The sequence below is a fragment of the Vicugna pacos genome, chromosome 3 (assembly GCF_048564905.1).
Source record: "Vicugna pacos chromosome 3, VicPac4, whole genome shotgun sequence".
NCBI lineage: Eukaryota > Metazoa > Chordata > Mammalia > Artiodactyla > Camelidae > Vicugna > Vicugna pacos.
Genome location: NC_132989.1, coordinates 6,579,213 through 6,606,222, shown reverse-complemented (window position 1 = coordinate 6,606,222; position 27,010 = coordinate 6,579,213). Strand labels below are relative to the sequence as shown.

Below are 27,010 nucleotides of genomic sequence, written 5' to 3'. Positions count from 1 at the left end.
GCCCCTGTGTTATCCGTGATTCCTACTTATTATGGTAATTCCTAAGTTTTTGTTTGTTTGTTTTTTTAATGAAACTAGGATATCCTGGAAGTAAGCCATCGGGGGAAACTGGTGGCACTGTCCCCAATAATTTAAAAGTGATGAAATGAAATGAGTCTTACAGGCACCCAAGAAGGGGAGGCCTTGTCTGAGAAAGGTGAGTGTGGCTGTATAAGGCCATCCCACCCACACACAGCCTTGGTAGTAATGTGAGGGCCGAGCATATTTGTGTGGGTTTTAGGACTTTGAAAAAAAATTTTTGTTTTACAGCATTAGCTGAGCAGCCTGTGGCTTTCCAGCCCACAGGTTTCCTGCGTCTCTGCCTGGCCCCTTGCAGGTGCCTGCAAGTGTGCGTGCGTGGGACAGGAGACAGTGGGGGGAGCCGCAGGGGGACAGTGTTCATCCCTAGTGGCCCCTGATCTGCTCTGCCACCACCGCAGGCCTGTTCTGGCCCACATGCGTCTGGGCAAGGGGCCTGGGGCAGCAGGAGCCTCATGTTTGGAAGCACAGCATCGCTCGTCCTGGGGACATCTCTCTCTGAGGTCTTGCTGCCACTTCTGGGACATTCCTGACAAGGTGGAATTCTCCGGATGATGTTTTGTTGGGGCCAACTTGCGCTGACTCCCTCAAGCATAAAGAGTTCTATTATTTGAGCTGTGGACCTGAATTTTCACTCAGACTGGACCACTAATGAGCTCCGTGACCTTTCTGAACATTTCTGTTTCTTCCTGATTTGTAAACCGAAAGGTTAGACCATACCGGTGGTTTTCTTACATTTTGTTATTTGTGTATGTATGTGGCAGAAAACACAGAGCTTTGGGGCAAGCTGTTGAGAGTTACAGACTCTCTCTCCAGAAGAATGTTAAGTCCCCACATGTTTTATATAAAATTTCAGGGCGTTTCAAGACCCCCCCCCCAACCTTGGAAACCCTTTTGTGGAATCCAGGTGGCAGACCACTAAGATTCTGTGCTTCATTCAGTTTACAAGCTTCTACAAAGCCCATGCCATCCAAGTTGGCTTTCCTGCTGAATCCAAACCAAATAAAGACTCAGTCCATGTGCTGAGTGCACTCTCCTCACCCCCAGCCCAGGGGGCCACGCAGGAGCTGTGTTCCCAGGGCCTTCTCATGGCCTGCAGGCTACTCCCACACAAGGCATCCCCAGTTGACGGCCACGGCTTTTCCTGATTCACACAAGGGTGGGACATGGGCCAGCAGCCGCCTCTGCAACATATATTTGGAGCCCGAAAGATAAGGTCCAGCGGGAGGTTCTCTGCCCCAGGGCGCGACCTCAGTCTGGCTCTCGCTGTTTGGGCTCAGTGGACGGTATTCATTTGAGGCTGGGAAGAGGGATCATGGAGAGGCTCGTAATAGGCAAGAAATAGGCTCGTAAGGGAAACTCAGGCAAGACTGAGATCCTTGAATCAGTAACTGAATTTCTTCCTTGCGGAAAGTAACTGGATTCGTTGGAGTTCTTAGTTGCAGCCCGCAGAAGCCAATTCAGCTGACTTGAGCAGGAAGGGAATTTATTGAAATCCCATCAGGTGGTTCACAGATGTGTCAGGAGAGCTAGGGAGCGGGCACAAGGTACTGAGCAGCGACAGTCGGGGGGAGGCCTCCGTCCCAGGAGTAGGCTGTGTGACGGTGCAGCCCGAGCCGGGCAGGGACGCCACTGCCGTCACACAGGCCCCGCTGTGCACCGCTGCCACTGGCCACGCTGGGTGGAAGATGCGGCTGCAGCCAGTGACCACTGAAACCAGTTCCCTCGGCCCCCTTTTCATGGTGCATAACGTCTAACTGGTTGAACGTGGGTCATGTGTGCGAGCATCTCAGCTGCAAGGGATGCTAGGAAAGTGAGTGACATTTTCAACTTCTCCGTTTCCCACCGAGACCCTTAGGTGGGGACTTCCCCAAACCATTGACGACAGCCCTCCCACATCAACGGACACTCTGCAGACACAGAAACCAGTTCGAGTTGGCGTCAGCAAGGAAAACTCTTGGAGGCCATAGGGTGTTTGGGGAAACCAGGGCCAGGAGAGAAGCCTGGCCTCCAGGATGGCCTGAAGCAGCAGGGAAACGCGTTCTCCAGCCTCATCCCCACTGCTCTGGGCTCCTCCTTCATTTTCCCTGCTTCCTGGCATATTTTCTCAGTCCTGGAGGTAGGATCGTATGGTAAAAATGGGGTGTTTGGAGCCCCCTGCCGTGACCCTAAGGGCCCCTCCCCGGAAGGAGAGCGAGGCATCCAGCACCACGGTGGCGACCCAGGACTGGTCTCCGCTGATCTGCACGGTTCTCACCCTCTGTAGAAGTCTGTTTTGATAACCTGAACATCCTTCCTCATGTCCCTCAGAGGCTGTGATTAGCTGCGCAGATTTTCCCAGCGTGTCAGGTCTTCCTCATTTTGCTGATGGAGAGTCTAGGGTCTCAGGAATTGTGACTTAAGACTCTGACTGCCCCATGAATGAGTTAATACAAGCACACAGTGCTTAGAAGAATGCTGAGCGCGTGGAAAACTCTCAACAGGTGTTAAATGATGTCACTGGTATTTCTTTTCTTCTGAAATACGTTTCTTTCCCCTTCTCTCGTTCTCTTTTTTTGACTTCCCCCGTCCCTCCATTCATTCATTCTTTCCAAAAGTGTGTACTGAGAGCCTATATGCCTGGTACCATACTGGGTGCTGAGAACACATCTGTGAACGAGACAGACAAGATTCCTGCCCTTCCAAGACTTTCAGTTCAGTAGAAAGCTGGTAAGCAAACAAGGTGATTTCTGCTGGTGGGAAGTGCGCTGAGGGAAATAAATCAGAAGTGGCAGGGCCTGGCTCTGGCGGAGGGAAGAGGCCTCTGAGATGGTGGTTGTGAACTGAGAGAGGAGGATGAGGGCTGATGGCAGCGGGAGCAGGCATGGCATGTGCAACAGCCCTGAGGTGAGAACCAGCTGGAAAGCAAGCTAGTGCTTCTTGGTGGCTGGAGCACAATGTGGGTGGAGAGGAAGGCAGAGGCCAGACCAGGAAAGGCTTTTTTGTTTGGTTTTCTTTCTTCCTTTCTTTCTTTTTGAATCACAGTTTATTGTCCCAACTGCCTTCCTCAAATCGTTATTCATTTGAAATAGTTGAGTGTTTATTTTTATAGTTAGCCTCACTTTCCTTCTACAAAATCACTCATTTTAGAAAATTGAAATAGCGAAACTATATTATGTTGATGCATTTCTTATTCTTGCTACTTATAATTTCTACTTTGGATTGTTATTAAGCTGGAAGCAGTATGGTTTTTGGACTGTTGGAAACCAGGAGCCAGAATTCAGATCCTAGTTCACATATAATTAACTTAGTAGACTTGGACTGACTTCTTTTTCTGTTTTTTAGTTTTCCTAATTTCCATATTTTTTTCTGCATTGTTTTTAACTTTTTTTTTTTTAATGGAGGTACTAGGGATTAAACCCAGGACCTCGTGCATGCTAAAGCATGTGCTCTACCACTGAGCTATATGTTCCCTCCTTGGACTGATTTCTTAATTCAGGAAAGGCTTTGTAAGAATGCAGTTAACTGGAGTGCAAGTGTTGGGCTCCCACAGGGGCCGTGGAAGGAGGACAGCATTGTGATCTGATTTAGAATACAAAAAAAAAATTATCAGAGAACCACAAATTAAAGGATGTTCTTACACCAAACCAGACCAAACAACAAAGACAACTCAGCTGATCTGTGCTCTTCAAAAATGTCAAGGTCAAGCAGGACAAAGAAGGGCTGAGGAGCAGTTGCCTGTTGAAAAGATAGGACCATTCAGTGCCATGTGCCATGGGGACCAGATCCTGACTTGGGAAAAAGTTGGTCTACGGAACACAATTGGGGCAATGATGAAATTATGAAATGTACTGGGTTTTGGTTTTTTTTTTTTTTTAAGATGAGAGTATTGCATCATTGTTAAATTTCCTGGATTTGGTAACTTGGCTGTGGTTATGTAAGAGAAGGTCCTTGTTCTCAGGGAATAAAAACACGTGAAAGTGTACAGGGGTAAAATGGCATGATGCCTGCGATATACTCTGAGAAGTTTCAGGAAATCTGCATATGTAGAGTGTGATAGAGCAAATGTAAAGTGACTTTAAAAAGTGGTAATCTGTATGAAGACAATACCTGAGTTCTCTGTAACTATTCTTGCAACTTTTCTGTAGGTTTGACTATTGATAGAGTTAAGTTTATCATTTTGCAATTTCTTTCTATTTGTCTCATCTGTTCTTTGTTCCTCTAGTTCTCTTTTTCTGTCTTCTTTTGGCATGTTTTAAAATGGACTTCTGTGTTGGCTTTAACTCTTTTTATTAGTGGTTGCTTTTGAGTTTATAGTCTGCATCTTTAACTCATCACCATTTACTTGTAGGTGATACTCTATCATTTCACATATAAGAGCCTTGAAGAGTAAACTTCCACCTCTCCCCTCCTACCCTTTGTGCTAAGCTGTCATACATTTGTACTTTCTAATATGTTATAAACCCTGTATTACATGGTTCTTATTTCTAACAGTCAAATATCTTTTAAAGAGATATAAATAATAAGAAAACAGTTTTTATTTTTCTCGGTGCTCTTTGTTCCTTTGTGTAGTTCCCGATTGCCCCCTGGTATCTGTTCCCTCCTGCTTGGAGAATTTCCTTTTAACATTTCTTGCCATCTGGGTCTGCTGGTGAATAAATGCTTTCAGCTTTGGGATGTCTGAAAAAGTCTTTATTGCTGGATTCTGGGTTGGCAGGTCTTTCTCCTTCTGTGCTTTAAAGATGCTGCTCCACTGTCTTCTTGCATGTTTTCCATCAAGGAGAAGTCTCCTGTTCTCCTCTTTGTTGCTCTGTGTGTGATGTCTTTTCTTGCCTGATGCTTCCCTCCTCCCCTCTTATCACTAATGAGCCTTCCTATGGTTTTCTTCATGTTTCTTGTGTTTGGGGTTTGCTGAGCTTCTTGGATCTCTGGGCTTATAGCTTTTTCTTTTTATTGAAGTATAGTCAGTTTGCAGTGTTGTGTCAATTTCTGATGTGCAGCACATTGCTTCAGTCGTACATGAATATACATATATTCATTTTCATATTTTTCACCATAACCTACTACAAGATATCGTTCCCTGTGCTGTACAATATAAACATGTTTATCTACTTTATATATGCCAGTTAGTATCTGCAAATCTCGAGCTCCCAGTTTTTGCCTTCCCACCCTCTTCCCCTCCAGTAACCATAAGTTTGTTTTCTATGTCTGTGGGTCTGTTTCTGTTTTATATATAAGTTTATTTGTCTTTTTTTTTTAGATTCCACATATGAGTGATATCATATGGTATTTTTCTTTCTCTTTCTGGCTTACTTCACTTGGAATGACATTCTCCAGAGCCATCCATGTTGCTGTAAATGGCATTATTTTATTATTTTTTACGGCCGAGTAGTATTCCATTGTATAAATATACCATAACTTCTTTATCCAGTCATCTGTTGATGGACATTTAGGTGGTTTCCATGTCTTGGCTATTGTAAATAGTGCTTCTGTGAACACTGGGTGCAGTGGATTTATAGTTTTTAAATCAAATTTGGACATTTTTGTTTACTTTTTTTGGCGGGTGGAGGTAATTAGATTTATTTATTTTTAATGGCGGTGCTGGGGATTAAATTCAGGACCTCACACATGTCAGGCATGCACTCTACCACTGAGCTATACCCTGCCACCTTGGGTTTTTTTGTTGTTTTTTTTTTTTTAAAGAAAGAGTGAAAGGGGGAACTCAGAGCACATGACATTGATGGGATTGGAAAAAACCCTCCCTATTTAGAAATCTGATATAAAAGCAAAGTCATCATTTTCAAATCCAAACTTGGTTCTGACTCATTGGCCAGACTCATGCTTTTGCACAGACTTTGGGGAGACACTCCCAGGCCCATGTGCCCAGAGACAATTCTCCCAAGTGTGCCCACTGGAGCTGCCGGGGCAGGGTTGGTGCTATGAGAGAAGGACCCGAGAGTGATGCCTAAGCCGGCGGTCCTAACTTGACATCAAGATCTGGTCCCACTGTGGCCTCTTTTCCATCCACTCCCCACCTCCCAACCTCTATCCAGCCATACTGCACCTCCTCCAGACCTTCTGACCAACATGTTTGCTGTCTACTCTGCTTGGAATATTCTTTCCTGGCTCCTTGTCTTATTAAATCCTGCCTCTCTCTCTGTTCTCAGCTTTGAAGTCACTTCCTAAGCCTCTACTGCCACCCAAGTTTGGAGTAGGTACCCCGACTTGGAATCCCAACATCCCATGAACTCTCCCGACCTAGCATGGTTGTGATTGACTGTTGCTCTGCCTGGGCTCCATGGTAGATTTTAAAGACTGTGAGATCAAGCACCGTACTTTCTCTACTGTTATATTGCTGGCTCATGGCTCAGTCCTTAATGTAGAATAAGTGCTTGATAAATATTTACTGGATGAATTAAAGGGAAGCTGGCTCAGAGCTCCTGACAGTTTGGAAAGGAAAACAAAAAGGGTGACTTGTGTTTGGCAACATTACACAAACTCACATATACCCCCGCTTCTCCCTCTAACTGCTCTGGAGAGCTCAGACGATCGTGGTAACCAGGACTCTGGAGTTTGTCTTCATTGTCTTCCTCACCTTCCCCAGCTAAGCATCCAAAGGGTCACCAAACCCTAGGTGGTCCACGTCCTGAGGCCTGTCAAGTTGTCTTCTCGGCTCCATTCTCACTGCTCTCACCCTCATCACTTCTGTGCTGTGTCCTTCCCATTGCTCCTCAGCTGTGAGTATCTACTTTGTTCTGGAAGCTTCTCATCACAGCATTTGAAACCTTGGGCCAACGGGTCCACTGGCCTCCGGGGATGGAGGTACCCTCACCACTGGGCTCTTGGCCATTCCTCAGGCATCTTTATTGCTTCGTTCTTTCAGCCATGCTGCCTCCTCTGTAAGGATCCCACCCCCATTGAATCTGCCTTTTTATCCTACAAGGCTTAGTTTAGATTCCGCTTCTAAGCTTCTTAAGACTAAGACTATCCCTTACTCTCTGTGTCTTCATTCCTGAGTTCATATAGTCTGTTTGGGTGGGGAAGGATAGTGGGTTATCAAGAACTAAGAGGTTCCTGATTTTGAGAGAAGAGGTGGCTGGAGCTCAGCTAGAGAAAGATGCCTGTCATAACCACGACCTGCGTCATCACTGCTAATACGAACCAGGGCTGGGCATCTCACCTGCCTTACCCTCTTCAGTGCTCATCGCAGCTCTTTAGGGGTAAGGTGAAGGGAAGTCAGTTGTTTAAATATACTGATCTTACAGATAAAGAGACAGAAGTTCAGGGTGGTGACCTGAATTTCCCACAGCCACCCAGCAAAGAAGTGGTGGATCCTTGATGCACCTTGAGTCTACTCCGCCTCCCTCCAGAGTTTGAGCTGGTGCCTGTCGCGCCCTCCTAAAGGAAGCGGCCGCTCTCAGGCACCTCTGCCCGGCCAGATACGTCGCTTTGCACATAGTAAATGCTCCATCAGTCTTTTAAGTGAATGAATGCTTTCTAATTGGTATGGACAGATGATGGTCTTTCCTTATCTTCTATCATTAATATTGACAACAGTATGGTATATAAATGCAGCCCTTTTGATTAGTTAAATAGCAGCTCTGCATGTGAGTGATTAAAAAAATCAAATAGTCCAAGAGCATACAGAATGAACATGAAGTTTCCTTTCCTCGCAGGCTGCCTGGGCTAATCCCCAGAGGCAACCGCTGGGAACAGTCCCTTGTTTATCCTTCTGGAAGTATTCCATGTGTAAACCCGGATATGTGGATATAGGTTTCTCTAAAAGAAACGCAAATGGGAACTTAGCAGGCATCACTCTGCATCTTGCCGTTTTCGTTTAGAAATGGTTTCTGGGGGATGTTTCGTTCCTCACAGGCAGACCTACTGCCGCTGCTTTAAGGGCACCCAGTGCTCTTCTGCGTGGAGGTGCGGGTTTAACGAGTGCTTGCTGACGGACACTTAGTTCCTTTCCTCTATTTTGCTATTACAAGCAACGCTGAGCCCAGTACCTTTGCACACACCTCTTTGCCCTCATGGTGAGCGATTTGTTTCCCTGCACATGTAAATGTGTACCATTAAAAAGTAACTCTGGGCAACTGCTCCCCTTTTGAAAGTAGGAGACCAAGACACAGAGGTTTTGAGGAATCTTTTCAAATAAAGGGAGGGAGAGAGAAAGGGAGGAAGTCAGAACCCTGTACTTTTAGAACAGGATCCAATGGGAAGGTTAAAAACAGGAAAAAATTATGGTGTCCCTCCCACCATTAGTAAAAATCACAAATTAATGTAACAAAAAAAGTTCAGATGTTTTTCCACATGGAACACCTCAGTATTTTTGTCCAAATATCTTTTGCTTTGTTTTAAATTTGTCCCTGCTTTTTCTGAGACCCACACCGCAGGCTTGGCCTGCCTCTGACAGTGGCCGGAGTGAGGAATGGGGGGCCCCTGGCCTGGAAGGGTCCAGGGTCAGAGCTCAGAGTGCAACTGAGCTCGAATTCACAGCCCTTGTCCCAGTCCCTCACCCTCCAGATGGAAAATACTGAGACTCCACGAGATATCACTTAACTGTCAGAAAGTAATTGATATCATCTTAACACTGGTCTCCCAGATCTCAGGCTGGTGGTGTTTTTAAGTAAGTTAAACCCTAGGCAGCCACCCACAAACAGCCATCGCCCTCATGCTTCATCTTTATTTCACGAGTGCAAACAGGAAGCTTCAAGAGACTCATAAGCCTGCTCTGGGTCATTAGCATGTTAAATGTTGGCCACCCCCTGCCCTGAAAGGATGCACCACCCAGATGGAACTATGATTTATGATGTCTCGGTGGAGGTGGAGAGCAGTAGTCAGTGGATTTCAGGGGCCTAGCGTGTGCAGACACTGCCCATCATTCAGCACTATGAGGGTCCGGAGGGTGGTGGTCAGCTTCCTCTCAGATAACATTTCAAGGCTGGCCCTAGTATTATCTATCTCATGCCCTGTTGATGTGGCTTCCAGAACTCCCAGACCCCGGGCTGATCTAGGTGAGATCTGAGCCGGCAACACTTCCTGTTGAAAGAACCTCATAAGTCAAACTTTGCAGAGTACACGCATGGCAGCCTTGGTGGCTGATCTGAGTCCCTGGGGACAAAGAACCCCCTGGGCCCTCCTTGGGCTTTACTGCACGCAGCCCTCCTTCATCCTGGCCCGCGTGCCGGCAGTGTGCTGGGGTGCTGAAGGCTAGGTGAGTTAGGGACGAGGACCGTCTGGATTCAAACCCGCGGCACACAGCAGCGTTACCTTGAGCGAGGTACTTAAATGTCCGTGGGCTGTCAGCCTGGATCGGGCACGATTCTCTTGATGCTGTGCGCACCTGTGAAAATGAAGTCAAGGAGTTTGGATCTTAGTGACTTATGAGGGGCCTTCTAGGATTTCATTTGCACTAACAAGTGGAAATCTGGGTTGAGCTGAGCAGGTACGAGCATGGCTCTGGAATCAGGCTGCCTGCTTTTGGGTCCCTGCTTGGGCTTCTTTCCCCTTCCCACTGCGTGACCTTGGACAAATCACCGCACCAGTCTGTGTGTGTGTTCCCTCTGCCCTAAAAGAGGGTAACAATGGTACTTAACCCACCGGTTATTGTGAGGATTGCCTGAGATGTGTGTATAAAGTGACCGAAACAAATCTCATGAAGTATGCGCTAGGCTATATGCATAGATCTTGTTTCGAAAGACAGTGACTGTATTGACTCCCCTGCTTCTTCTTCCAAATACAACATGCCTTTCCTTTTTCCTACACTTTAATACACTCTAATTGTCAAAAGTAGGTGTGTAATAAAAGATGCTGCCACCCATATGCTGCTCATTTATATTTATTCATTCAACAAACATTCACTAAGCTCATCCTGTGTGCCAATTCCTAGGTTGGAGGTACTGGGGACACGTCAGTGAACAAGACAGACAAAAATTTCTGCCCTCAAGGAGCTTACAGTTTTGCTGGAGAAGACAGAGGACAGCTAATATAATAAATAAGAAGATTATATAGCATGTTAGAAGGTGATGAATGCTGTGGAAAAAATGGTGGGGCATGGATTAGATAGGAAATACTGAAGTGTGTGCTGTTTAAAATGTGGGGTGCCTCCCTGAGAAGCTGAGGTCTGATCAAAGCCTTGCAGGGGCTGAAGGAGTGAGCCGTGGAGACAGTAGGGTGGAGAGTTCTGAGAAACAGCAAGGAGACCTTCATCAGCCACTGCGGAGGGCACAGGTGATGGTTGAAGATGAGGTCCCAGAGCTGAGAGGTGGTGGGGTGGCTGTGGGCTCCACTGGGCCATGTAGGCCATTGGAAAGATTTTCACTTTTGATCTGAATGAGATCAGGTTCCACTGGAGATTTTTGAGTAGCGGGGTGGCATGATCTGATGTAATTTTAAAATAAAAGTTTAAAATAGTCTTTTCAGCATGGGTCATTTGAGCAAAGACTGGGAGCAACCTAGATGCCCCATAGTAAGAAGCTGGTTAGGGGGGAAGGTATAGCTCAAGTGGTAGAGCACATGGTTAACATGCATGAGGCCCTGGGTTCAATCCCCAGTACCTCCTCCAAGAATAAATAAATAAACCTAATTACCTCCCCCACCAAAAAAACAAAACGAAAACAAAGAAGAAGCTGGTTAAGTAAATGCAGCCATAGAAAAGAAAGCCCATTCTGTATGGATATGATACATGCTACGGACTGAACGTCTGTGTCCTTCTAAAGTAGCTTGAAGCCTAACCCCCGGAGTGGTGGTACTGAGAGGTGGGGCCTTAGGGAGATAATCAGATCATAAAGGTGGAGCCCTCATGATATTAGTGCCCTTGTAACTAGAGACAGAGAGAGCTTGCTTTCTGATCCACAAAAAGATGTCCATCTGCGAATTAGGAGGAGGGTTCTCATCCAGGACCTGACCACACTGGCACCCTGGTCTTGGACTTCCAGTCTCCAGAACTGTGTTCCTTAAACTACCCAGTGTCTGGTATTTTGTTACAGCAGCCTGAGTTGACTGAGACTGTGTGACATCGAAGATAAACTGTCAAGTGAAAAAAATGCAGTCTGCAGTGTTTGTGTCACGCACACATACAGAAATCTCCGTATGTGACTGAAAGATGCAGAGAAAGCGGATAGACCCTGGGAGCCTGGAGCCTCTGGAGGATGGTGTGAGTAGAACATTTTTTACTGTATGCTCTTGTCTCTTTTGAATTTTGAGCCATGGGAACATATTACCTACTCAAAAAAGAATGATCAAAAATAAAAAGTATACACGCTTATAACCAAGTCAGATGATACAACTTGAATATAAAGAAAAAGTAATGGCCCCTTCTGTCTTCCATTCCCACCCCTGAGAAAACCAACAATGTACATCTTTTCACATCTTTCTCTATGTTTAAACATGAGTATATAAAATTTATACACACATCTATGTTTTCTCCTTAAAATCTGGAAACCGACAAGAAATGGGATTATGTTATATGCATTAGCCTACAGTCTGCTTTCTCCCATGCTTCATAAAACACCATGGCCATTTCCAGACCAAGCCTATAAAACTAATGTTTATTATTATTACTGTTATTATTATGATTATTTTAGTAGCAAAAGCATCAATCATATGAATGTGCCATAGTTTACTCAACAGCTCCCTACTTGGAGCACATTTGTTTCCAGCGTGTGTGCCCTTATGTACGCCACATCCAACAGTGCTGAAATGAGCATCTTTGTATGTCTTTCCACTGCTTTCAGACACTCCCTCTCAGCTGTTTCGGGAGTCCTGCGGTGTGAGGGCAGGCAGCTAACACTCTTCCCACTTGTGAAGCATGGCAGTGGGTCATGTGCAGAGCTGGGTTTCAGTCCAGCTGTGCCACTGATGAACTCTGAGCGAGTCCCCCCTCTCTCTGGGTCTCAGTCTTCCCATCTGTCAAAGAGGGAGCTGGACTAGGTGATTCTGAAGGGTCTTTCCATTTCTAGGATCTTCATGGGGTTGTGAGTTCCACAAGGCGAGGGACCGGGTTTGTGTTATTCACTGTTGTTTCCTGAGTATTAATCCCATAGTAGATCCTTAATGAGTATTTGTTGATCAAATGAATGGGTCCTTTGTCTTGTTTGAGAGCATGAAGTTCAATAATAGCAGAGTCGTGTGAGCTCCTTTCTTCTTCCCTCTACATCGCGCCTCTTAAATATCTTTGCCCTTGACCTTTACATCTTGTAACCACATGATCTTTTGTTCTTGTACTGATACTCATGTGATGTGTGTTTCACCGTAGAGTGTCTTTTACATATTAGGCCAGGGTTCTAATCTTAGTGCTATCATTTACCACCTTCGTGCCCCAGGGCAAATTGACCCTGTTTCCTCCTCTATAAATAGGAATGGAAGTTCAGTATTTACCATGCAGATGTGCTTTGAAGTAAATTATCTAAGAGATAATCCACATGTGTGGATTGCCTAGCAAAGCACCTGGTGGACGGTGGGTACTCAAAAAATGAAAAATGGTTGTAGTTGTGGTTTGGGCAGGGTGTAGCCTAAATGATGGGCATTTCAATGTGACAAGTGGTCTCTGGTATCTGGTGGTGGATGGAAGACACTGGCCTCGGTGCTGGCATGATTCAAAGCTGTGTGGTGATGTGCCCTGTCCTTCAAATAGCTCATCACAAATTCCAGAAGCATCACTTTTGTAGTGGAATTTCACCAAAATGGTTAAGTATATTGTTACAAATCCTATGTCTGCTTTTCTCCCTCTTGGGTTGTTACTACATGAAAAGACACATACATATACACACAACAGAGTTTTGTGCATTTGACTTAGTGACTTTGTTTCTGTGTTTTTCTTTTTTCAAATGCCTGGACCATTTTCAAGTCATGCTGTTGGTTTGGAAGAGCAGCCTGGAAATTGGGGTGGGTAGAAACAACTGAGGCAGGAAAGGGTGAAGGAAGCTGAAGGCTTACTTTCTTTCATTTTCTTCATAGACAGAGAGTCTGAGATCAGCTCAGTCAAATTCTTGATGTAGAGAATGCCTGGAACATGGTTCCAGAGAGAGAAAGGCAAAGGATTATTCATCTCAGAAAAGTGAATCAATCAGTGCTTCTTATGTGCAAGTTACAGAAAGCCAAACCCAGCTGGCCTAAATAATAGACAGTTTATTGTCTCATATAACTGAACTGTTTAGTGGGAGGGCTAGCCTTAGGTGAGGACTGAGCCGGGGACTCCAGCGATGCCATTCAGAGGTGTTTAAATGACAGCTTCATTGTCAGCTCTTCTGTGAGGCTCTCTGGCAGCTGCTGGCTCCTCTTATGGTAGCCAAATGGCCCCACCTTTATATACCACATCATCTAGGGAGAGAGGGGTCTCTTTTGGAGACTCCTCATGAGCCTCAGAAGTGCTTCTCTTTCATTGGCCTGAATGGGGTCACATGCCCTTTTCTGGACCAATCATCATTATTCAGTAGAGTGGTTTAAGCCAATCAGTAACCACTTTTGGAGGGAAGCCTAGGATCAATTGCATTAAAAATAACAGGGTTGAGGACAGGGGAGTGGTGATTTCATAAAGAAGATCTCCAACAGAGTCTGGAAGGGAAATGGATGCTAGGCAGCCAGTATATCATGACCACCTACTAGAATAATCAATTATTTATTTATGGAGTACCTACTGTATATTGGCCACAGTTCTAAACATTTTACATGCGCCAACTCACTGAGTGATAACGAAAACCCTACAAGGTAACTACTATCTTTTCTGTCCCCAGGATGAGGCAACAAGACAGAACAAGATCGATTAAGTTGCCTACTTAGTAAATGGAAGCAAACAAATTCAATGTAGGCAGCCTGGCTCCGGACCCTCTGCCTGAACATTACACCATGGTTTCTACCAGACCCAAGCTGGGACCTAAAGTAGCTCTGCTCCTCAAAATCATCTCCCAAATACTATTTGCTGGAAACTGTATTTTTTCCCTCAGGATGCTTTTAAAAGAAGATGATGTTCTGATATTGCTCCGGATCATTCCACTTAGTTGAAAGCTTTTGGTTAGTCTCAGGGTCCTGTCGTGCTTTTAGGAGTACATGGGAAAGACAAAGTAATTTTTGCTTCAAATTATCCTTAAATTGCATTCATCTTCGGTCTATAAATATTTACTCTCTGTTAATGCACTGGGTATATGTTCCCAGGCTTTTATCTAGAATCTTCTACCAGCTGCGTGGCTGGTGGTGTTTTTCTTCAGCCAGAAGCATTAAAGGAAGCAGAGTGGAAAGGTCTGAGAGGGGAGGTAGCCTGGTGGGAAGATGTTCATAAACCCCTCCTTGCTGACCTCCCTTCCTTTTTTCCTTCTCTACCTCCTTTCCTTTCTTCCTTCCTTTCTCTCAAATGAACGCTTTCCTTCTTTCTATAAAAGTCATACTCCTGGATTATTTTTTAAATATAGAAACACAGATGAGAAAATATAAGAAACACCTCATGTAGTTCCATCTCCCTGTGTACATAACTACTCCTCTTGGTGTTTGCTTTCACTTTTTCTTCCAGAAATTACATGACAACAAGCATTTTATGGTATTACTTCTCTCTTAAAAATAGCTAGAAGATCTTAAAAGATGTGATGAAGCGTCATCATAGAAAACAGAATGGACATGCTTCTTTGGTAGATACACTTCCTCTGATAATATATTTTCAAGTATTTTTTTCCTTTATTTTTGTTAACATTTAAACAATCTGTATGGCATGAAAATAACTCCTTAAGGGGAAAATAAGATTTCTTTCTGCTTCTGAGTGTGATACCGTGACACTTCAGGCACTAAAGCAGAGCTAGTTTTTCTTCCTAGTTTCACGCTGTCTTATTTTAACAGATCGAGGTAGAGTTTGTTGTAAATTGTATGTAACCTAATGTTAACTTCGTGTCCTGAAGTGCGTAGCAATCGGGCGGATTCTTTCTTTAGGAGACTGAATCTTTTGTCACTGAAGTGTTCTGAAATATACCTTGATGTGTATTTCTTAAAAGAAAAAAAAATTTTTTTTTTATTTAACCAACTCCCCGTTTTCAACAATTAGGCTTGTTGCCAATGTTTTGATGTTACGACCACTTTGCTCACGAGCAAAGTTTGGCCAGATCTTTGCTACATTACTGATGACTTCCTTCGTTTGCTGGATCTGAATGTCCGTCTGTCTTTCACATCCAGAGATGGGGATGCTCTGTTGCTTTTTCAGGCCCACTTGTGTTTCTCCCACCTTAAGAGGTGCTTGGCTTCTGGTTTCAGAATGTGGGAGACACAACTGGCATCAGTATTCCCTTCCTGCCTGGTCCTGAATGATCTCGTCACTGGGAGCTAGCTCTGGATGTCTAGCTTGGGGAAAGGCCACACAAGAAATGCTGCGAAATTTAATAGGTGATCTTTTTCCTCTGTCATTTTCAGGGTCTGTGCTGGACTGTGTATTATGTTTGGCACTTTACTGCTTTTTAAAAATAATTTTAAGCTGTAATGCAACCCTATCAGGTAGGTAGGAGTTGCTCCTGACTGTGTTAGAAGTCCCTTAGAAGCTAAGTTAGTTTTTCTTAGCGGGAGTCTAACGTCTGGCTCTTTCTACCACTCCTTGTTGCCTTAACGGTGTTAAACTAGTTGGAGAGGCCAGTTGTGCACAAATGAAAATTTAAAAACATTGGACAAGGAGTGCTTGCAGGGCAGTCCTGTGATACGATGTGGGGAGGGGAAGCTGGGGTGCAGCCTGGGTTCTCCTGCTCCTCCTGGGCTCTGCACGCTGCACCTGGGCTGAACAGCTCTGGATGACACGGGGTTTGCCTTTGGACCAGGTACCTCTCACCCTCACCTGAACCTGCAGAGAGCAGGGTGAGTTGAATCCTGATTCGGGGCTCTGGCTGAACTCTAAGCTGGTGGAGGCACCAGCTCTAACCCACACCCCAACAGAGCCTGTCTTACGTGGGGATTTCCTGGGTTCAAGAGCCCCAAGCATCTCAGCTGCTGAGTGGGCTGGAAACGCAAGCATCACCACGACACTTGGGGGTATTTTTCATAGCCATCTATGTCACAGTTTCCTAGTACCGGATCAAAGCGTCTGAGGGCCAAAGAACGCAGGTGGAGACGGCCCCAAAGTACTCAGGGGTACATTTGAGGTCATCTTTCCAGTCTGACCTTTCTGTACCCCTGAGCCCACACTGTGATATTTAAGGTGGCGGCTAGCAAGATTCTCAAGCTTCCTGTATATGCATCGTGAACCACGGAGCAAAGCCATCTCTTACACGTGGAACCAGGTGACACACCAGAGACCTTGGACGCTGCTTATCTGTCCTTTTCTAGGGCTCAGAGGGGTAGTATTGGTTTGGCTCCAAAATGTAAAAAACAAAAACAAAACCAAAAAACTACCAAATCAAAGCTGATAAATGTTGAATTAAATACCTCCCCAACATAACACCATAACATTGTATCAATTCATGAACTTTAACCCAACTCATATATCCACATCAGTTTTAGTTAACACAATAGGGTGCAAAATCAAGGGCTGCCATACGCAATATTTACTGGGGGATGTGGATGCATTTGGAAATGCCTAATACAATAGTAGAAGGTGGAGGTGGGGGAGTGAGTTGTTCAAAAGGAAGGGTGGCCCTGCTTGGATTTAAAATAAAACAATTCAGGGCTCAAAACTTTTCATATTAAGTTTGTACTCGTGGCCTCCCAAGTAACTGGGAAGTAAATAGCTCCAGCCCAGAAATCCTATTATTTTTATGTTTGTGAGCACCTGTAAAGAATGGAGCATGGCTGAGGCTCCAAACCGGGAAAGGCAGTGTTCCTGTCACCCAGGAAGATTCATACTCATTCAAACATTCTCCTCCTCCCAGCATCACCTTACTGCAGCCCTTGGAAGCGATGGAACTTCTCTGAGCCTCGATCATCTGTCCATTTTCACCTGTAGGATGGCGAGGGTAACCCCTATTTTATATGCATTAGCACTTTGCCTGGCATATAAGTTCCATAAATGGTGTTTAAGTTCCCCTCCACCCCACACCCGGACAAAATAAAACAAAAATGGTACTCATTTTGATTATAAAGGATGAGGCTAAATTCCTATGTCGTCCATGAAAACTTGGCACAGGATTTTGGAGTCTTTTCTAACCAAGGTAACAGGCAGACAGTGGAGGTGCAGAGAGCAGGCAGCATATGGCTACTTAAATCCTGGCTCTGGGTATCCACTCGCCTGTTTTCGAAAAGCCATACCAAAGGAGCCCCAGGGGTTGTGAAGGAGCCCTCAGGAATGCAGAAGTCAAGTTAACTGACGGGAATGGAGTAATGAACTTGTTAGCAGAAGCCAGCCAGGCCCCAGTTCCTCTTGTTTGTTTCGTTTGAGTCGAGCCCCGGTTAACAGATCCAAATGACTTTCGGATTTCTTTCAACAAGATCATCATTGATTGACCTGACACATCTCTTAACCTTTTATAAAAGCTTCACAGACAGGTCATATTCTCTTCACTTCAATTTTGGGATGGGTTAAGAGCACCCTTAACTCTTCTGGTCACCTTAACCTTCCCCCACTCCATCTACCAAGTGTTTCAGAAAACGCTAAATAATGCCTAAAAGTCAACTCAGATGACTGGGGCCAGGCCCACGCCCCCAAGGAGCTCCTTTCTCATGAACGAAGAGTTTTGATGTGGACCCCCTTAAGCGGCAGTGGAATGCAGCAGGAGGGGCTCAGAGGCCTGAGGAGAGCCAACCTCAGTCCATACCCTGGCTCTGCCAATTTCTAGCTGTGTGAGCTTGGGCAAATTCTTAATCTCTCTGAGCCTCAGTTTCCTCATTTATAATCTGGGGATAATAATAAGAGCTACTTTTTGGGGTTGTCGGGAAGACTGAATGAGAACCTGTATGTAAAGTGTCTGGCATATAATAAGTGCTCAAAAAATACTTGCTTTTTAGAAAGTGATCTGTAATAGAAATTCAAACAAAGCTTTTGGGAACCCAGCAAGGTGAGCAACAAACACCTTCTGGGGAGGTCAGGACTAACTCTACCTGGAAGCAAAAACTTCTAAACTGGCTCTTTTCTGTCCAGTGGCGGGAGGGTATATTTATCTTGTCTGGGAATCTTCATTTGCAATTATGCATTCCAAAGGCCTCGGAAGGCCTTTCCATCTCATGAAAAGGAACAGCAAAGGGTACCCCTGGCAACAGTTACTAATTGTGTGACCTTGGACAAGTCACCCTAACCTTCTCGGGGATAAAATTCCCTTATCAGTAAAATGGAGATCACATTACTGGCTCCCTGACACAGTGCTGTGGGATTAGGGAAGACCTTGCATGTGAAACATTTAGCAGAATGCCTGGTGCATGGTAAGAGCCCATCAAAATTGAGCTATTATGGTTATCACTAGCTGCACGGGTCAGCTTTGTATAGCCACATTTCAGAGAGGAGTACTGGGGGAAAAAACTCCTCGGTTTCCTGCCTGCCAGGGCAGTGCTCATCACTTCAAGCAGCCAGTGTACAGTTCAAAGCATCCATTTGTTCAAGTGTTGAACAGACCCAGGCCTTGTGTATCCGTAGTCAGGAAAGGAACTTTCTGCCTGATCCTCACCCCAAAGGCTGAATCCCTTCCCTTCCCTTCCCTTCCCTGTCCTTTCCTTTCCCTTCCCTTCCTCCTTTCTTTCCTTTTTCTTTCTTTTCTCTTTTTCTATATAAATGCCTGCACACATTTTATTTATTTATTTATTTATTTATTTATTTATTTATTTATTTATTTATTTATTTATTTATTTATTTATTTATTTATTTATTTATTGTTAACGTTAGATTGAGGTTTTGACCGAAACTCAGCCTGCTGGTACTTAAAAAGCTAACAGGCTCGTTGGGCAGCGGATAAAGCCCTCGGGATTTCCCCCGCGGGGCTGCGGAGAGTACAGGCAGGAAGCCCGGGACCCAGCGCCTGACCAAGAACTTCCTCAGGGTGGGGGAGATGCAGCAGGGCGCGAGCATCCTGCTCAGAGCTCCCCAGGGCGCGCAGGGCACAGGCGTGTGGTCAGGCGCTCATCGCGCGCTGGGAGAGGGTCCCGGGCCCCGACCCCGGGGGTCCAGACCCAGCAGGCGGCGGGAGGGAGGTTGAGGCCATTCCCCTGGGAGAGGCTGACCCTACCAGGGCTGGAACCTTCCATTCCGGCCCAGCCTCTTCCCCCTTCTCTGCACCGAGGAGGGAATCGAGAAGGGACTTTCCAGAGAGCGTTAGCGTGCAGGGTGTGGAAATGGAATAAAAGCATATGCAAATAGGCCCTTGCGTGCCTTCCTCTACCCTCGGCGAGCCAGAGCCTTTCTCCAGAAAGATGCTCTTGGTCCAAGACCCTTGACAGCTCTCTTCCTTCCCTGGGCGGCGTCAGCAGGGCCGAGCGCAGTGGTAAAACCCGGGCAGGGGGCCATGCTAAGGGGGGGAGGGCTGGATGGGCAGGAGGGAGTAGCAGAATGAGGAGGGGGAGAACGGCTGCTGGATTGGAAAAGATAAAGTAAAATGGAATTTTAGGAGCTCGCCGTGAGTATGAGCTGAGAGAAATAATGATTGCAAGCTAATTTATTATGTACTTAGATCTTCTGTCTGAAAGGCTTTTGTGCAGTGGATTATTGCAGAGTAAATGGCACTTGAAAGATATAATCAAGATGTTTAAGGCATATTAACGCAGGTGAGATTTTTATCATGGTCTGTAAATATAAAAATGTCGGGGGCTGGGAGATAGTGCCAGTGCTTTAGGTAAGACGTGGCTCTGTTTCCAAAAGGAAAATATTTTTAACCTTTTTTTATTTCCAGAGTGGGCTGGGGTGGGATGGGGTCTGGAAGCGGCACTGAACCTATAGGGATGATAAAATTATATGCCTTAAACCCTGGAGTTGCAGACTGTAGCCTCTGTTTAGCAAGTTATGAACTTTCTTGCAGTGACAATAGCATAAAAACATTGCACAGTGCACGTGGTGTAGCCTAGGGGCTGGAAGGTAGGGGATTATGGCTATTTTGTTTATTGGGTTCCTATTTTTTATCTCATTCAATCTTTGTCTTTGGATGTATGAATTTTTGTTTTAGAAAATAATCTTTTTTTTTTTCAGTGCGGAACCTGACTTTGTATTAATGGGGCAAATGGTGTAGCTTTTCTTTCTTGAAGGATTAATTATTGTATTATTGTATTTTCCTGTCTTTTGGGACCTTTGCATTCAGTGTCCGTTATTTCATTTGCCTGCAGAGTCCCGTTTGGTTTTGCCCCGAACTCTTCTGATTGCTGTACTCTGCTGACATTCGCCCCCGCCTTGTAAACTATGGGATTTTGAACAGAATGGACTTCTCTTCATGTGTTTAATAAAAATCACCTTGCTGTTCTTAGGTATAGGCCTTCTCAGAACAGATAAGCCAGCTCTTTATGGTGGAGCTCACAGAGGGAGAAGAAGGTAGAAACCTTGGCTTTAGGGTTGGCTCGGATTGTTTGGAATTGCTTGGATTGTTAGCGCATAGGGTGGGTGGGTCGGGGTATTTCCTTTTGTTATTATTATTATTTTTTATTGAAGTGCAGTCAGTTTACAATGTTAGTTTCATGTGTACAGCAAAGCAATTCAGTTATACATATATATACATATATATTTTTTCAGATTCTTTTCCACTACAGCTCATTACAAGACATTGAATATACAGTAGGTCCTTGTTATTTATCTATTTTATATATGGTAATGTGTATCTATTAATCCCAGACTGGTTGGAGTATTTTCTTAAGGACCCCGCCAGGCCCAGGCCCAGGCCCAGGATGGGGTGCCGTGCTGACTGGAAGGCAGGTGATGCTTCTTGGTCAAACTCTTAGCTCTGAATTTTTATCACCCGACTTTTCCCAAGGACCCTTCAGAAACTTAGTGCAGTCTTACCTTCTCAGTGTAGACCTCTGGGCTAAATCTGTAGCAAATATTTGTTTTCTCTGACTGTCCGCATTTTACAGTCTTGGGTGTGGTCCATTAAAGCCAGTTTGGTGGCACAATGCGAATGGTGAGTCCCCCCTCTGGTGGTTTTACAATCCAGCAAAAGATCCTTATGTTGGTTCTGGCCTCCATCTAAATAATTACAATAAGAACAGAAATTCTTTTTATAATGATGACTAATGAAGTATTTTTGTGATTTACAACTTGCAAAGCATTTTCATGGGTCACGTCATGTATTTCTCCCATAAGATTTGTAAGGTTAGTAGAGACAGTAGAACATAATGGGAGCTTATTAAATATTTGTTGAATGAATGAATTATACCCATTTGATCCACTGAGACTCAAAAGAGGTCAAGTGACCTACCCAAGGCCCCACTGCCCAAGAACAACTTCAACTCAGATCTTCTGATTTTTTTCTACTCTAGATCATTTTATGTGGTATTTGTTGTCCTTTCTTCAGGAAAGTGTCTTTAATTCTCTAAAAAACAATACCAGGAAAATTCAAACAGATGACTGTGTTATTGAAGGGTGGCTGAGGGCTACCCTACCCCTTTATACAGATTTTTCTTAGATATCTTACTCTGCCAGAAATTTATATATTTAAGAATGTGACTGTTTCCATTCTTTATAGGAGATAAGATACACACACAGCGTCATGCTGAAAAAAATGTCTGTCTTGGATTTTTAATATTTCTTGGAGGTGTGGGCATAAAGCCACATAGATCTCAGAGGAAGCTAATACTGGAGTTTGGGTGTGAGGCTGAAAAATTATCTCTAGCTTTGTCTCCTGCGAGGCATGTAGTGCCACCATTTTGGCTGGGGGCCTGGTGTGCAGGGGCCAGCGGTTGTCTGGCCCACAGTGGTTGTGACCACTGCTCCCACTGCTAGAGACCTGTCACCCAGATCAGCTCAGAGAATCGAAACAAGGAAAACAGGCCCTCGTTCCACCAAAGCCGAGGCGTAGGCTCTAGGACTGCACCTCTGCAATAGGAACACTCGGTCATCGTCTGCTTGCCAGAGACTTCCTTCAACCCCGTGACACCAGGATGGAGAATTTCCCTTCTAAATCTAAAGCCAGTTTGAGAGAAATGCCAGCAAGAGACACCCCCACTCCCAACCCCAGGCCCTTTCCCTTTGACTTCTGTAACCGGAGAGTCAAAGCTGTGGCTGTGAAATTCTCCCAGAGGAAATCTGAAAAAACAATTCTGATTACTTCTCCACTAAACTGATTCCCCTTTGGTCTTCAGTGTGAGGGTGTATTGTCACCTAGGTGCTCTCAAACCCGCCCGTCTTTCCCTTGATGGTTTTTGTACCTTGTTTAGAAAGGCCTTTCTCAAGTGAAGGCTATAAAGATTTATTCTTATATTTACTTACGCAACTTTTAGAATTTTTAGTAACTCTTTTTTTTAATTACTATTATTATTTTAGGTTGTTTTTTTGTTTTGGTGGGAGGTAATTAGGTTTATTTATTTATTTATTATTTTTAGAAGGGGCACTGGGGATTGAACCCAGGACCTCCTGCTTGCTAAGCATGCGCTCTGCCACTTGAGCTATACCTCTCCCTTGATCTTTAGTAACTCTTTTTTTTCCAATCTTTTATTTATTTATTTTTTTGGCGGGGGAGGGGGGAGGTAATTGGGTTTGTTTATTTATTTATTATTTTTAGAGGAGATCCTGGGGATTGAATCTGGGACCTCGTGCCTGGTAAGCATGTGCTCCACCACTTGAGCTATACCTCCCCCTCAAAACTTTTCGAGTTTTCCTTGCTACCGTGTTGTTTATTTGCAGCTAGCTTCTTCATCTATCTGAAGTGTGTTTTTTACATGGTGTGAGACAGATCTGAGGTTCTTATTTTCCTCTGTAGATGCCAATTTTTCCCTCTGCTTTTTTTTTTTAAATAAGCTTTTACTTTGGGATGGTTTTAGATTCACAGAAATGATGCAGAGATAGTGTGGAGAGTTCCTATATACCCCTGCTTTTTGATTTGAAAGGATATTTTTGCCGGGTCCTAAATGCTCACATATACACAGACGTCTTTCTAGAATTCCACTTTTTTTCTACTGATGCATTCGCTATTTCTGCCCCAACATCATATGTTTGATTACTATTATTTGTAGAGAGTTCATAGCTTCTGATAGGCAATCTGAGGTCTCACGGGGCTTTTAAGAGGTCACATCCTTTAACTGAATCCCTATGCTGTACCTCAGACATTAACACAATGCCGTAAGTCGACGATACTTCAGTAAAAAGAAAGTAAAATAAAGAGGTCACACCCAGACGCCAGGCACGGAAGGCATTCTTAGTCCTGTTTATGGATGTTGCTGCCGCTGGGGTGACTGGCCAGGAAGGAACACGTGTGTCTGTCTCCCTAGCACCTAGGGAAGGCTCCTCACGGATGGCCTGCCTCTTACACAGAATGCCCTGTTCTCTGAGCACAAGCCTTGGCCGCATGGCAAGGGTGGGGCTCTGGGGTCAGATTTCTCCTCCTTAGTACCGTTGATATTTTGGGACTGATAATCTTTAATGCGGGTGTTGTTCTGTGCGTGTAGGATGTTGAGCAGTATCCCTGGCCTCAACCCACTAGATGCCATTAGCATCCCTGACTACTTTTTTTTTTAATAGACTTTATTCTTTTAGAGCAGTTTCAGATTCATAGCTGAATTGAACAGAAAATACAGAGTTGGCACATAGCCCTCCCCACCCCACACATATACTCCCCTACCCGCAGCATCCCTCATCAGTGTGGCGTATTTGGTACAATCGATGAACCAAAGCCCATAGTTTACATTAGGGCTCACTCTTGATGTTGTACATTCTATGAGCTTTGACAAATGCATAATGATATGTAGCCACCACTATAGTATCACACAGAATAATTTCATTGCCCTAAAAATCCCTTGTGCTTCTCCCGCCCTGACTACCTGTGACAGTCAAAATTACCTACAGACATTGCAGGTATTTCCTGGGGACCAATTCTATGCCCTCCCCCTCACCCTCACTGAGAACCACTGGTCTGGTTCAAGCTGCCTGAACTTTAACCCTGGCTCCACCATTCAGTAGCTGTGTGCCTCTATTTTGTCCTGTGTAAAATGGAACTGGTAACGGTGTTTGTCTCCTAGGACGGTCCTGAGGACCAGTGGGGCACAGACACATGAAGCACTCAGAAACGACCCTGGTGGGACAGACTATAGCTCACTGTTAGGCATTGCTGTAATTTAAAAACCCTTCCTGTTTGCTCACATGCCTAAGAAACACACAAACTTCCCACTTTTCTACTGCCTCCGCAGTTAGCTCCCCACCACGGAGCAAACGTGTTTAAATCAACAATATTCGCCCCCAAATTACATGTCTGTGTTGATAAAAGGGCGCTCTATTTCCAGGGCTCGATTAATCAGCTGCCACAGTAAACTCATCCGAGCTGCACGTGAATTTTATTTGCAGCAACAGAAGAGCAGTCCCAGTTAGCAAACAGGCCTTTAAGTGACAATCCGTCAGTGGAACAGCAGAAAGGCCCAGAAATGGTTTTCTAAACATGATGGTACGGCCAATGGGAAGACAGAAATCAGGGAGAGAAGGCTGGGGATTTACTTGATTCATTTACTTCGGTGGCTTTGGGAACGCTGTGTTCATTTACTGTTGAAACACACCATCATCTTGCCATTCAGAGCGAGGCTGGATGGAAGGCTCACTTCAGTAATTCATGTGACTTAGCTGAGGTTGTTTTTTTTTTTTTCCTTTTGTTGCAGCAGCTTTTGTGAAACCATAATGTTTGCTCTTAAGCTTGTCCAAGAGCCCCTCTTGTAAGGATGATTATTTCTAGAGGGTAAGAAGATCTGGCTGCCATGCGGGGTGTGGGCTGTTTCTGCCTTTGTCCGAAGGGCTCGCTTCCTCCAGGGTGGTGGCTTGAAGAGGAGGGGAGTGCCCTGGCTTGAGCTGGAAGGGCTGGAGGCCGGGCGGGGCTCATGAGTTTGACGTCTTTGGTGAAGCCTGGTTAGTTCATATAGCCAGTGCAGCTGGGCAGCTGGGCACCTGGGTTCTGGAATTGGAATGATTCGGTTGAAATCCCAGTTCCCTAACCCGCGAGCGGTGTGGCCTTGGGCAAGTCACTAAACCTTTTCTCATCCATAAAACGATGTTGGTGATACTATCACGTGATATGACCTACGTCATAGCTCTGCTGTGAATTTGAAGTGAGATCATTCATTTAGCCCAGTGGCTGGCACATAATGAGCACCTGAGGCATCTTAGCTTGTTATAGTAATTGTTATAATTATTTGAGTGTCTTCTGTGAACCAGACATTGGGCTAGGGGTGGGGAATACATTCAGGCCCAATTCCACATTTTGTGCCTCCAAACAATTTAATACCCTGGAAATTAGTGTTTCGACAGGTGAGCATCGAAGGCTGGGGAAGTGGGAGGGAGTCAAAGAAGTCTCTCGAGGCTGGTACCTTAGTAACCGCAAGGGTATGGACCCTAAATATGGCAGAGCCTATGCACAGAGGGAGAGCCGATCAAGGCCATGGAAACAGGGGTGTGGAGCTTCGAATCCCAGCCCCTCCCCTTAGGAAACAATTACCAAGTGTGAAGTGGATAGTCTGCAAGACCAGAGAGAGAAGTATCACCTACTTCTGCCGAGTGAATCCAGTAAATCTGTCTGGTTGCTGGCCAATTGGGCCCCAGAGCCAAGAGTTGCCTTCCTGGCCCCCTTCCCATGCATGGGCTGCAATCATTTGTTGGGTAGGTTGTGTTTTGTTAATTTTCTTTTCTTGCCCCCCATTGATAAGGGGATTTTGTTTTACACAAAGGGCTAGTGCAGTTCAACCCTGGAGGATAACCCTGCAGTTTTTCTTACTGGCAAAGACTTGTCGACCCTGTTTGTTTAATAATTGCCGTGTCTGCCCCAGCTTTCCTCCTAAGGCTGCGTGTGGAGACCTGAATGAGGTCATCATGCAGACTTTCTAAGATTTAAAAAATAATAATAAATTGCTGTCTAAGGGACTATTTTTTTAGTAGCCAGCCTGTAAAGCAGTTTGGAGGCATCTCCATACACCTTCTGGAAATGAACTGGAAGGGAGACCAGGATTCATTTAGCTTTGAAAGGATATAGATTTGCAAAGCGACACTAAATTAGTAGCTCTCCCTGAAGTCTCACATATTGGAAACTCACATTCTAACTCTCTATAGCCAGAGCAAAGTGCCGGAGTAGTAGTTTATTATTTATAATAAACTTTTTGGTTAGCTTTTATTTTTCCCTCAAAGAGTGGGGAAAGTACATGAAAGAAAAGGGCACATATTCTGGGAAATAGGAATGAATAGCTTGTCTGTCATCACACACTGAGACCAAATCAGGTGTGCCTTTCTTTCCACAGATCAACTATATATTTGCCCAACAGAGTTACACAATGGAGTTCTATTTTAAAAGAGAACTCAGGTTTTCATTGATTTGATACAACTTCAGTTTTCCTGGGCTCTGCACTGGGGAAGTGCTAACAGACAGAATAGTAGTGTTGATAAATGTGAACAGTCAGTGGTTAAAAGGCCTGTGTGTTATTCTTTTGTTTCCATGTTTTCTGACTACAAATCTCATGAAGTTGATAAAATATCTCATAGCGCAGAGTCTGTCTTGGTAAACAGGAGGCAATTACTTTGCTGAGTTGCTCTGTCCTGTTCTTCATTCCGGCTGAGAAATGGTTCTGGCCGTGTAGTTGAAGTTCATTGTGACCTGGCGGCTTCAGCAGCACATGGGAACTCCTGCCTCTTTGGTGATGCAGGCTCTGAAGAAGCAGAGGTTGCAGGGCCTGGGTGACCCAGTGCAGGAGGGGCCTCTCTGGTCCCCTGTCCAGGCAATGCAGTAACTGTTCTGAGACCTTGTGAGGAAGTTAACTGAAAAGTATGGTGGTCCTCAGAACCAGAACATGACAGGTGGGTAGAGGGTGGGACAGCGACTGGGGACAGGAGGGAATCTTTCAGAGGGCAGAGGGAAGGAGTTGTTCATTATAAGACATAGACACAGAATAGCTACTCAAGAAATGTGTT

The 27,010-nt window shown here is 44.9% G+C and overlaps 1 long non-coding RNA gene across 3 annotated transcripts in view; it reads right to left on the bottom strand.

The window, feature by feature from the left end:
• Nucleotides 1-8,723: 8,723 nt before the first annotated feature.
• LOC140691009 (uncharacterized) overlaps nt 8,724-27,010 on the bottom strand; it is a 73,419-nt gene continuing 55,132 nt past the window's right edge. For all 3 annotated transcript variants that reach the window (XR_012066457.1, XR_012066454.1, XR_012066453.1), the window contains 2 exons: nt 20,924-21,106; nt 8,724-9,403 (listed from right to left, as the gene is read on the bottom strand). This is a non-coding gene — a long non-coding RNA (uncharacterized lncRNA). The remainder of the gene's footprint in view (nt 9,404-20,923; nt 21,107-27,010) is intronic.